Genomic DNA, 13,827 nt, shown 5'->3' on the forward strand with positions numbered 1-13,827 from the left:
AAGGATCTTAAAAAAATCACAGTGACTAACCACACATGGATTTACCAGAAAATCTTTTCCACTCTGTCCTGGTTCCAGTTAATTTTCACCTGAGCTGGGAGAGGAAGTAGAGCTGGTGGCACCTGTGGCTGGGGGACACAGCTGGGATAGTTTACTAATTAGCAACAGCTGAGAGAGTTTACCCAAACTGACTGAAGAGCTGTTCTATACCCCGTGACATCATGCTTAGTATATAAGTGAGGAGGGTGCTGAGGGGAGGTTCCTACTATGCAGGAGGAAGCTGGGTATCAGGATCTGCTGTGAGCTATTGTACTGTAAGTTCAGTATTTACCTTCAGTATTTTCTAGGTTTGTTTGTTTTCCATCTCTGTTTTGTTTTCTTCTGTTATTATCTTAAACTCCTTTTTTTTTTTTTTCTTTTCTTAGCCCAGGAGTTTTGCCTTCTTTTCTTTACCAATTCTTTTCCCTGTCCCACCGGAGGGTGGGGCAAGTGAGCAAGAGACTGCATAGCTTGGTCCTGAGTGGGGCTAAAGTATGACACACTTCCTCCTTTGTATTAGCACAGTGAGGTACAGCATATGATCCTGCATTAAAAACACAGCTGCAGATGAAGAGCTGTGTGGCATTTCCTTCCCACCACTGCTGCAATTTCATAGCTTCATGGAATGGTTTGGGTTGGAAGGGACCTTAAAGATCATCTAGTTCCAACCCCTCAGCCATACCAATGGAACAAAGCAAGTTTAGATGCTTTCCTGGAGCATCTTCCTAGAAAACATGCTTTATTCAAGTTAAGCTTTAGTCAAGTGCAGGTTACGGATATTCAACATAGTCTTGAGCAGCAGGAATATATGAAGACAATTTGTCTGCTCCTGTCAGGCTTCAAATACTTTTCAGTTGCTGAACAGGTTTCTGTTCTTCAGGAAGTTATGATCTGTTTCATATAGCTTTTAACTCCTGTAGACTTGTGACTGTTTCATGCTATTGTAAGTCTTTATGACTTACAACGTCTTTCTGAAGGTCACCAAATCTTTATTTACCCTGGAGTCCCTGCAATACAGGAGAGACCCTACTCTTTGCAGGCAGCTCACTCTTATCTGTAAAACATAAACCCAATAAAGTAATCCAGGAGAGGTTTTGCATCCCCATGAAGGGCATACAGCTGACTTTTTGCCTAGCGCACCCCCCTCAACTATTCTTTTCAATTTAACCCTAGGGAACATTTTGATCTGTTGAAGGATTCATCCTCAATTCCAAAGCATGTGGTTTTTTTTTTTTTAAAAAAAAAAAAGCAATCAAAATAGCTTTCAGAGACACAAGGAGAAGGGAAATTTAAATATTTAGTGCGCTGTTTTGCTGGTTTCTCTGTGATTTCAAAGCTTCATAGGTTTTAGTGCTTTCTAAAGGAATAAGAAACCTAGGCTTCTAAAAATTGCATTTACATTGTTCTTTCAAAATAAATCCATGACAGATTTCTATTAATTGACACTGGAACACAGAGACTGAAAAAGGCAATTTGTTTATATGAATCAGGAACATTTAGGCTCAGTTCTGTATTTCTACTACAGAGATTGCAGCCACCTTTTCAGTGCCAGCACATAACAAAGACTTTATATACATTAACTCCTGCAACTTCAAACATACACCAATCATTGCCATTGGAATTTGCAACTCCTTGTACAGTGACCTTGACAATGTAATTGTGGCCTGAAGCTTTTAATTGGAATTGAACTTTAAATCAGGTATTAATCTCTACCTACGTACAGAGTAGGTTCCTGGAAGCAGAATGTGTTGTGCTTGAAGTTCACTTTGTAGGTGCAAATTTTTTAGGTTTAATGTGTCTAGAAAAATGAAGGCTGAACTCCCATGAATACCTACTTTTAAAAATAGGACTTTAATCCTGAAATGCTTTGGAGAACAGTATCAAGAACTCCATTGTAGCAGGTGATCACGAGGTATGGGAAGTTTGTTTGCCAGAGAAGCTTTATGTTGTAGTCTTTGGTTTGACTTTGTAGTGAAGTCATGCCAGCTTTAGTTAAGCAATCTTGAAGTTTAGTATCAATCTAGCTGCAGCAGCATGAAGCTACTGAAGAGTGATAAAATATATGAAGCATCTTTCTGTCTCCCCATTAGGATGAAGCTAAGTAGTCTAGGGCTCCTCAGCTTGAGATGGAGAAAGGATGTATAATGAATCTTTTTCTTATGATACAATTGCCACCTGGTACCCAATGAAAGTAGCAAACTCCACACTTAAAAGTAATATAAGCTTTTCTCACAATTTACATTAAGCCATGAAACTTCCTGCTGTAGGATGGTGTTCAGGAAAACTGTTGGAAGATTGACCCATCAGGGAATATTAGACACAAAACAAGCTGGATGCAGCAGCAGGGGAAGTCCTAAAACTTCCTGTAGAGGTGTATTAGATAAAAGATCAGTCTGTATCTGTAGTGTTTCTTGAACCTCTTTCTTTGATATCCACATCTGGCCATTGGTGGAGACAAACACATGAAAACATTGTAAGTAAAAAGATTTGATCCAACTGTAACATCCTCATGTGTTATTTATCCAGCTTCCTGAGCCCAGAAACTAGCTTCATAATCATACAGTCAGCAGCGAGCTGCAGTATCTTTCTGAAAGCATACTTCTTGAAACAAAAATATCTTTTTAATTTCCATTGCACCACACTTAATGAGTTCATTCACTGTGACCTCAGAGTAATTTTTTTACAATAAAATATTCAGAAATCAATTTGTCTGTGTTCAGTAGAAAGAATATACATATGAGGAAATATTCTAGTATGCTTATGTTTATGAGTTAAAAGGTATTTGTGAGTCTTGGGTAAAAAATTAAATCAGATAGCAGCTTTAGGCAGCTCACATGTAAGAAAAATATTTCAAATTTAAGCTCTGATCTTTCTCTGTCAGGCAATTCTTTATTAAAATTTAACTACAATTTCTCCTTCAAAATGATGTGTTTATAACAGGATGGAGAACCTATCGTTTAGGCAGGTTCAATCAATGGCGTGAAATCAATATCATTAGCCTAAAAGCTCCGTCTAAAAGCCTGTACATCACAGGACTTGGAAAAGAACAAGGCTCCTAAAAAAAAATCACTTATCAAAGGAATTTGTACAGATTTCTCTAAAGATCGATGAAGGAATGATCTCAAATAAACGTACTTTTTAGAGGAGGTAGCATATTCCTCCTTCTTTTTCTCCATTTGGAGGAAAATATGACCATGAAAAAGTAACAGATAAGTAATTTTTAAAGGAGCATTTTAGAGAAATGCATGATATTTTTCTTGATATTGATTGTGTTTTTCTCTCAGGTAAATATTGCTGCTGCTTTCAGTTATCATAATCTTCAAAAAAGTTTAATGATAATAGTGATTTCAACAAATCTCATACTTTTTTTTTTTTTCCTTAAAACACTTCATAAAGCTCTCTACAGTTACTATTGAAATTTATTTGGAACTTCACCTTCACAGAATCAGTATTTATCAGGCTTCTGAAATTCTTCCAAGCTTGTTTACTCAGGAAAATATTTTTCTACTGTTACATTTAAACGCAAATAGACAAAGAAATTCCATAAATTGGTGGGATTTTTTTAAATAGGTATAGAATAAGAAGGCTAAGAAATGTACTACTTTTCTGATACAGAATTCCTGAATAATAAACACTCTCTGCCAAATATCTCAAAGTGCAATATTTCTCCTGAAATTAGACTGTGCTCAGCGTTTTGTCAAGTATCAGCCCATCAACAGCACTTAGCAGACTTAAACAAGTAAACAGTTTTCCGAAAAAGATAATTAATTGAATTAATGTAGTTTAGCCATCTCAAAAATATGAAGGTTTTCATGGAATTAAATATATTACACTTTTTTTTTCTTTGCATAGGATATGTTATTGTAGTGACACATGATCAGAGAATTATTTATTATACTTTATCACACAATTAACTTATTTTTCATAAACACCAGTAGCTATAAGTTCAGATAGTCCTAATTTTAAGATCTGAAAAAAAAAGATATGTTAAAGGACTCAAACATGTAATATAGCAGCTAGATAGACTTTACTAATATACTAAACTGCTAATAGCAAAGGAGAAAATTAAAGTATTTTTAATGATGGAACACAGAGATCATTATCTTCTGGAGAAATGCTTCAGTCTTGCTTTATATTCCAGAATGTCAAAAGACAAACCAACTGTGATTCTAAAATTCTTTCACAAATAAGGAAAACAGAACCCCCCTGCATGGTCTTTAAGACAAAATATCAGTTTAGCTATAGTCTGTCTTGTATCATGCAGTATATGAACTAAGCAAATATGCACTCTTATTTTCTGTCCTCTATTAAACTGTACAGACTGATGTCTCCTTTAGTATTGCATCAGCAGTCACAAAAAAAGAACACCCTTCCAAAGTTCAAATCATTCATGTTTCTGAATATTCTTAATAGTGCTCTACAGTAGTCTCAAAAACAATAGTGTAGGCAATAAATTCACTTTGAACTGAATGATAATTATGTGAAACCACTATTGAATGACTTTTATAATGAGTATGAATAATGTTATGGTATGGTACATTTTTGCTGTTTCTTTATCAGCCATATTTATCAGTTATACTCACATTGACTGTCAATAACAAATTTTAAGAGTTTTATTTGTGAAAGCTTTTCTAAAAAATGTTTATGAACAGTGTTCAGAATATCTTGCATCTATTCACCGTAGTCAAAAAGAAAACTTCTGCAAAAACTTCAACCAGTCTTATATAAATTATTCTAATTTCTCACTGATGCTTCCAAAAGCATTTATCTCTTAATTCTGGAAAGTGGAAAGCCTGTTCTAACTCAGCAGTGACTTGACTTACTGATGAGTGCCATCAGTCCAGCCCTTCTCATCATCACAAGCAACATATCCATGTGGAAATAACCAGGTAATGCTTACCTTTGTCTTTAGGTCTTGGTCACTTTCTGTGTTCTTTACTGAATGTCTATATAATAATGCTCTAAATCTAGACACATACATGACACAAAATCTTTGATCCCCAAGAGGCTGAGTGCCTATGGGAATTACAGCTGTATTTCTTCTAGGTAAGCTGGAGTTATGCTGAAAATAGGCTTTAAATTCTCATTATGCATTGAGCTTTTTCAATAGTACAGAACTGTTATTTACTCATAGACACTGATGGACCTTTCCAGATTGTTTTTTCCTTTATTGACATTTTCTTGAGCAGGTAGCAAGAAGAAAAAATGAACTCTGAGGCACTACTTTGTTTGAACAAATTCTCAAACATTAAGCTATGTGCATGATTTTATTTCACATTACAGTTCAGTGCAGTTCTAGAAGAACACTATTACTATTTATTATTTATTTCAGAGTTTTGGGAGTTACATATTTTAAAGCAGAGTTTCCTCTGATTGAATTCAACACCAAAACCAGGGCTTAGACAGTATCTACACTGCACATAGTTTATAAAAGTTAGGTGAAAAAATTTTCTAATGATACTGACACTTCAGAGTGGAAAAGATGAGTGCCAAGAGCATAGTGATGATAAAATGGTAGATGAAATTCCATGAAAAGGGATGTAATGTTCAACAGGGAAAAAAAATAATTTTACATTTGTAAGAAATAAACCTTTGAGATATAGCAAACAGAACTATGAACATAATTTCAGACCACAATAGACCCCCCAAAAAAAAATTAATTTTAGGAATTATTGGAAAAGTAGAGAAAAAATATATATAGTATAAATCCATAATGCTCTATATCTTAAATATGGCTTTGTTTCCTGAAGGCAGAGCTGGGAAAGTGCAAAGAAAAAAAGTACATCTAAAGGTATGGTATGACTTCTGCATCAGAAGCCACTTAATTTCTTAAGACCAGGGCCAAAACACTTCAGGTTGGAAAAGAGCAACTTGAGAGGTTCACAAAATCATGAAAGACATTGAGAAGGTGGTTAGGGACCCACTCTCTCTTCCAGTACACCAATTAATGAGCATCAAATAAACCAGCAAGAGGCAGGCTCAAAGCAAAGCAAGGACCTATTTCTTCATACAGTACGATGGCTAGCTGTGAAACATCTGTGGGACATCTTACGTAGTAAATGTACACAAGTTCAAAAATAACAGACCACATTCAGGGAGGAAAAGTCCACTGAGGCCTGTTGAATATCAAGATATTATCTCTTGCTCAAGAAGTCCCTGAGCTATAAATTACTGGAGACCATGGATGTACCACTGTGCTCTGGCTATTTAGAAAGCCATCACAATGGTCTTTGTGGAGGTTTCATAAGAGTCCTTCAAAGATACCTATCTTGGTAACAGACAGCACAGCCCAAATCAGTCTACTTTCAGTGGGCTACATATTTAAGTCTTTGGTAGGTGTCCCAAAGTTTCTACCCCAGTTTAGCATAGTTTTAAAATATGTTTTATTGATATTATTCCAAATATTAGCATAGTCCCACATTTAGTTATGCGTGTATGTATATAGTGAGACAGTAATAAGTTTGGTTAGTTTTCTTTGGGCTGGCGACTGAATATTAGCAAGCATTATAAGAAAAAGATCAGGTAAGTGTGAGTTAGGTAAGAAAGAGGGCTCTAACCATCATATAAGACTTGAAAGAAAACACATGCAAAGAACAAAAAAGAAAATTAAAGTGTCTTCTACCTTTCCCATTTGAACAAATAGACTTACAGTGGAGAAATGCAAGGTGAGATGAAAGAGTCAGTGTGAGGTAGAGTCAAAGGGCTATTGAGCAAAGAAGCAAAGCAGTAGCCAACTGAGTCAGCAAGGGGGTCACTGGCTGAGTGAAGAAGGGCTGAATACGGGGAAGAAGGCAAGGGGTATGGTTTACAGTCCTATATTCTGAGCAAACTGAAGAACAGCTAAGCAAATGATACTAACTTTCTTTTGGTGATAGGAATGAAGGCAATGTGGCAGCTGAACCTCAAATAAAAGAAAATCAGAAAGGAAACAAGAGGCAGAGAATAATCAGAGGTAGCCACTCCCCAAGCCTTTTGCAGCATTGAAAAAAATTATTTTAGAAATGAAACATTTTTTGCTAGATTTAATATATAAGAACTCAGTTTGGCAGGCTTAGGATATATTTCATTTGTGTACTTATTTGTTTGCTTGCTTGTTTGTTGATTTTTAGTATTGCAAGTGGTTACGATGCTCAATATTCCATAGTACTTCTTCTTTATGGCATGCTTATAACCTCAGAAGTGTGATATTTCAGCATGATGATTCCCTTTGCATAGTAACCCAGAGTAGAAGGAAAAAAATGTACCTCTCTTCTGTTAAAAATATCAAAACATCCCTTCAGTAACATCGTGCATGCCACTGGCTCTTTCATGAGAAAAAGCGAGGAAGTTTATATTTCATAAAATATACAGAATAAAACTCAAAATTATAAAAAATGTTATAGATCTCCCTCAACACTGAAGACCAATAACATTTTTTTAAAAGAAAATAGTTGTAAAATAAGAAATACTTTAGGGAAATATAATGTATAGAAGATTTAATATTAATGTTAAAATATAGCTCCATCTTTTGCTCACTAATAAAGCATAAAAAATTAGGTTCTTCAACTACCAGTAACTTATTGGCATACACTAAAGACAATACACATATAATTTATATTTAAATTTAAATTTAGCCAAAGCACTGGTTTTTAGAAATACCATGACGAGTTGTGTGACACTGAAATTACAGGGGTTTTTTATGAAGGAAAATTGCCTTTCTACAAGACATATGTTTCATAAAGTATTTCTTATGCTGTTGTGAAAATATATAATCTTAAATATTGGTAAAGAAACTTCTGCACAAAGATGGCTCTATGCAGCCTCCAAACCATTTCTTAACCTCTCTTGTCCAGAATAAGCTCACTTTGGAAATCCCAGGAGCAGAGGAAATGCAATTGTTCATTTCCCATACTATGTAGTCTAGAATTTAACTGAGGTGGTTTCCCCAAAGTGTAGAAAATTTGAAAGAAGGAATCATGCTATCAGATAAATGAATGGAAAGGAACTTGAAGGCATGGAGGAAAGGGTCACTGACAGTTGGCACAAGCCCTGGGAATAGAGCGGGGAAAGGGAGAAGTGCAGGATTCAGCTGGACCTTGAATAGGGCCTGGTGCCCCAAACAGGGTCACAGGTTTGCCTTCAGAGAGAATCTGCAGTAAATACATTGGTGAAGTTGTTCTAAAGCAAAAAAGAAAAAAAAAGAGAAACGAAAAAACCCCAAAACTACACTTGGATTAAATCATAGAAAGGCAGAGACAAAAAGGAAATTAGGAAAAAAAATTGTCTGATCATTAGGGACTGGATCTCCTTATTTTGACCAGAAAGTCCATGTCCCATTCAAAAAATCTTTGTAATTACATCTTATCTAAACTGATACAGTTCTGCCCTTGCTTTCATGTGTCTCCTCTGCTGTCACTCTAAAAATCCCAATAAGCAATATTGAGACCTCAGAGGAGGGCAGAACTGGGTAGGTTCTGTGGTTAGCAGCATTTGGTATTCTACAGAGGAATGCACATCATTAGAGTTAGCATTGGGCTCAGATCTGGAGTGGGAAAACAGGGAGAATGAGAAAAGAACTCCAAGTGGAATGGTGTGGCTGTGAAAAGAGTGGATGGTTCCTGCTGTACCTGTGTGGGAGGAACTGGATCCTTAGAAATCATTCCAGCATCAAGGAATGAGCTACATTATGCTTTACCTCTCTCATGACAGAGATCCTGCGCCAGATCAAGTGGTGTCATTGGGAAAAGTCCTTCAGGGTACAATAATGGACACTATTACAAAAGCTGTATTAAAGGAACAAAAGAATGATCTCCTAAAGGCATAAGAAGAGTACTTCAGATTTCTTCTCACTCATCCTTCTTACACAGTGGCTAAGAGACTGCATTGACATCAAGATACCAAGAAGGAGGCCAAAAAATGGATTAAGTGCCTAAGAGTATTTGCTGACTCCCTCAGACATTAAGGTTTTGATGAACCTAATGATTTTACCTATGACATAATTTGGTGAAGGACAATCAGGGATAGCAGAAGACTAATTACTATTAATGAATATCACATAATTCGTTTCAGGAAAAAAAAATTCAGAGCATTAACTATGAAGCTAATGCTTCATTAATGATGTTTTCTTTTTTAGGAAGAATGGATGTCTTTAATTGTCTGGACTATAATTCTGATTTTCTACCTTGCAAAATATCATTAAGAACAGTTCCTATGTAGTGCTATAGTCATCATACTTATTATCAAGTTGTATAATAAATAGGGCTCTCAGTTTTATTAAATTTTATTAATTTATCTTGTTTAAGAACAGAGGAGGAGATCTTAATGTTTTACAAACAAAGAAGAGAAAGAAATGTTTGACACAACCCACGTTTGAAGGGACTACTGCTAGCTGCTTCAAATTGTTTGTACAAATGTCAGCCAGAGGAACAAATGAATGAAAAGCAGCTCTAGAATCTACAGAGTATTAAACCAAGAATAAACAAATATACCAATGTTTGGGGTTTTTTTAGTAAGAATGCAATCTTAGATATTAAGTGTTAACATTCTATATTTCTGTACTTTCTAATCTCCTGGTAAATAAGATCCACTATGACTCCAAAGATATCTTTATAGAGTGGAAAAAGAAAGCAAAAAAAGCAGAGGATTACTAGATCATCAGTGCTCTGGCATAGAATATTTTCAGAGAGGAGTAAGGCTGCACTGGCACACCACTTTAGTTTGATATACTTAACCTCAAACCTTGTAGCAACATAGATGATGAATCACTCATTCATCACTTTAGGGAGCAAGTCGTCTTGCTGAATCAAATTATAACAGATAGGGGCTTTAGCAACTTCGCTTAGTAGATTTAAGAGGCAGAGAGAATGTGGTGAAGAATGGCAATTTGTCTACAAACCAAAACCTGCAGCACTGTGCCATAGATCCCTCTTAGTACAAGACCTAAATTCTTGAGCTTGAGTTCTGGTTATGTTTCAGAAAAAAAAAGCTTTAAAAGTACATGGAAGAACTAGGTACCCAGTTCTCACTGAGCACAGAGGGAAAACATGCAGACATGCAGAGGCAAGGATTTCAGTGCCTTCTCGCTTCCAATTCAATACCTTAACTGCAATGATATTATTCTGCCAGTCATGGTTTCTTTGTTTCTAAAACAGAAGCTTCACAATGTGCAGTTTGATATTGTCAGCTATAATGATGTATGATTGTTAAGCAAAAACTCGGCTATTTTAATACTGTCTCATGGTTGAGAACAAATGCCTTGTAAATGTAAAAAGTAAAACAAAATGAGAAGAAAAACAAATAATTATGACACAAGAAAAAAAAAAAGACCCTAGTGTTCAAGCATGGCCAGAGGATCTTTCACTGCCTTTTTCTTGAAAAAACCCAATCATTGCAGGGCTAGGAATGAACATGAAAAGCTTTAGTCTGATTAGAAACCTTTTGATCACAGGTAAATATTTAAAGCAGAATCTCAATGGGATACCAATTATGGCAGAACTAATCTTACTATGTTATATGCAGAAAATTTAATTCATTGCAGTGTAGCAGCTGTGTTAAATTTAAAATTTATTTTATACTGAAATAAATGAAAATTTCTTGAGCAGGTGAATTTATATTTTCGACAATAAATGCCTTCACATCCATTACCCATGAAATCTCCAGATACTCTAAGTCCAATTGAGGTCATCCCATGCTACTTATTTAAAATACAATCTGCATCAAATAGTAAATAGCAAGCAGTCTTCATCCAAGAATCCTACTGGTGTCAAAGAACAAGGCTTGTCATAAACTGCCTTGCATGCATGTTAGGGATGCAGATACAGGCAAGACAATTCACCTTTTTTCACCTTAAAAGTGTTCTCCAATAAGCAGCACCAAGGGTTCTTTGATACACCTGTAAGCCAAGGTGGTCCTTCAGGGTCTGGTTTTGGTGCAGTTTTTCTGAGTTTTCAAATATATTTCATTTCTCAAGCTGATTGTAATAAAGCTGTTTCTAAGACACTTGCAAGCAAATAGCAGGAGAACACTGGGAGACTGCACATTCCATGATAAATCAGATGTTTTTTTCTACTTGAGACAAACCAACTAGATCTGTCTCAAGTAATCCCCAAAGGGAAGAAGGCTGGGCAGAAGGACACCTTATTTGCTCTCCTTGCTGCTGCTGTCTGGGGAGGTCCATGCTTCTACAGCTTCCCAGCTGCCCTAAGTGTTACTGCCCATGTCAGGCTGTGGATGTTGCTTCGTCTGCAGTAGGAACTGCAAGGTTCACATATTCTTTCCTTTTAATTGTTTCTGCAGGTCTCAGCCCTTCTTGGGAACAGTGATCCGTGTGTGTTCTTTTTGTTTTCTCTTTCTTTTGTTTCCTCAGAGAGGAATTACACAGAAGCATTGCCTCTGCCTTCTGTAGTTAGCCTACTATATTTAAATCTTTTTCCTGTTTCTGAAAGATCACAAGCATCTGTAACTGGTCTTTGGCTATGGTTGGTTCCTCTTAAATACCAGTCAGCTCTTGACCCACTTCCTCTTTAAGAAACAGAATTCACAGGGTAAAAAATTTAGAAGTCCTTTGCAGCAGTAGAAATCATGTTTTCCAGAGCCTCCCTCTAGCCTCTCTTTTTACTGTTGGGCATAATTTTCCCCAACTTTTTTTCCCTAGACCCTACTAGAAAAGTAAGGGCAGTGGAATAAGCTCTGTCCTGCTCCAGGGACCTCTTCAGCAACATTCTTAGATATTTCTCATTCTTGTATTACTTTATATTAAAATATCAAAGGCCTGTCACTAAGTTCCCTTGCATCCTTTTACATTACATTATGTGATTTTACCATGGGAGTTGTTTTCTCTGCTTCTTAGTGTTTGGTTTATTCATTATATGGCGTGACTATTATTCCTTTCCCACAGTGTTAAATTTTGCTGAACTTGCAACTTATGAATTAGTTACTTGCCTTAAATGATTAAAACTGTGCAGTATACAGCAAAGATTACCTGCTGTTTATCACCATGGCTATGAAACTACTGTCTTAAATGATCCTGGCCAATTTGTTGTATAGTTTTTGTGTGATAAGGATATGTCCACTGAACTGTGAATATACTCTTGTAGCTGTGGGATAACATACTTGGCATCCTGTTGAGGAAAGATGTCTTACTACCCAGTTGAAATCATGAAGCATAAGCATGAGAAAAACTGTAAAGATCTTACCAGTGAAGACCTACTGTTAACAGACAAAACAAGACTAAGACTGTAGTATATATGCTAAACACGAGAAAACTATGAGTTAGATTAAGAAAAAAAAAAAAAAGAATAAAAACTCACTGAAATCTGAAAATTATTCTGAATAAAACAACTGTCAGTTTATTTGAAGAGAAGAATGCACCTTTTGGGCGATATATTGTCAACATACACACTAGTGTGAGAATAAATACATTGCTAGATAATCAACAGTGTTTCTCATCTGTATTTCAGAAATTTTTCTAATAAACACAATGGATTTGTCTACCAAGTTCAGTTCTGTTTCAGGCAACATAAATTCCTACACTTTTCTCATCACTTTAATATTTGAACATCTTACATGTTCAAGTACTTTGTGAGCAGAATATATTGATTTCTTAAAATGTACCAGAAATGAGAAAAGGCTTTTTCTGTTGTTTTTAATTTACAGATGAGGGAGCAGATGAAGGGATTAAAGATCCCAGAGGATTTAGAGTGAAAGTACTTCACATCCAGGCCTGTTTTTAAACTTCTGTGATTTGCTGATCTTCAGTGTCACATCTTCCTGTCAGAGCCATGCTGAATGGTAACGTAAAGCAATAGGTGACCATGGTGCATCAGCTGTATGTTTATGTGATGTTCCATGATAGATGCGATATTGCCATTTCCATGCATTGTAAAATACACATATCACAGTGCGAGGAGGTTTTTTTAAAAAACGTTTTTATTGCTAAATGCAAGTTTTCATCAATATATATCAGATATTTCTATGGCTTATAAAGTGGTTTGCTTTCGCTGCTATATTTCCTCTGCCCTTAATACATGCTGTTTCCTTTTAATGCAAAACGTCTTTCAGAAATGGAAAAGCCAATCTTGCAAAGAGCTGAGATTCTTCAAGGGAAGTTCAGGATACTTAATATCTTTCCAGTCACATTACAAAATTTGTCTTCACTGAATAAGTGACTAGCCATAGAAATTTTAACAGGCTAAATGTTCGCCTTGACAGCAGTTAATTAGAACTTCCCATTCACAGTACTCGTTTGCACTTGCTCAACAATGATCATTACAGCAATCAAAAAAAATTTCACATTATGCTTTCAATTTCTATACTACACTCCTAAAAAAAAAACCAAAAACCCACAAAAAACTTGAGGCTTAAATCATCCCTGTTTTGCTGCAAAGAGCTAGATAATGTTGCACCAGCTTTCACAGTATTCTGTGTACAATTTAGAATATAAATTCAATTTAAGGTTCTTATGTTTATGAGTTCAGGGGTAGCACTGTTGTTTCTGATGAAAATGGGACTTCAGATGATTTATGAGTTTCACAAAGGCTTATATTAATTCAAAACATCACTAAATTCACACATGAATGAACCTAACTAACTATTTTAGATTTGCAGAGCTCAAAGAATTTCTTCACTTCAAATTCGTGTGTTCCTTATGCAGTATAGGAATGTGTGAGATTTTTTTTTTTCATTCAAGGATGTGTATTTTTCCTTTTTAGTTTTTCCAGTGAGTTTGAAAATACTAAAAGGAAGGCTGTACATGTATGGGAGGAAAAGGGTCTTCGAGATTACAGTCATAGATGGGTGTATGGTATCCAT

This window comes from Chlamydotis macqueenii, chromosome 4 (genome assembly GCF_036417535.1).
Source record: "Chlamydotis macqueenii isolate bChlMac1 chromosome 4, bChlMac1.mat, whole genome shotgun sequence".
Classification (NCBI taxonomy): Eukaryota; Metazoa; Chordata; class Aves; order Otidiformes; family Otididae; genus Chlamydotis; species Chlamydotis macqueenii.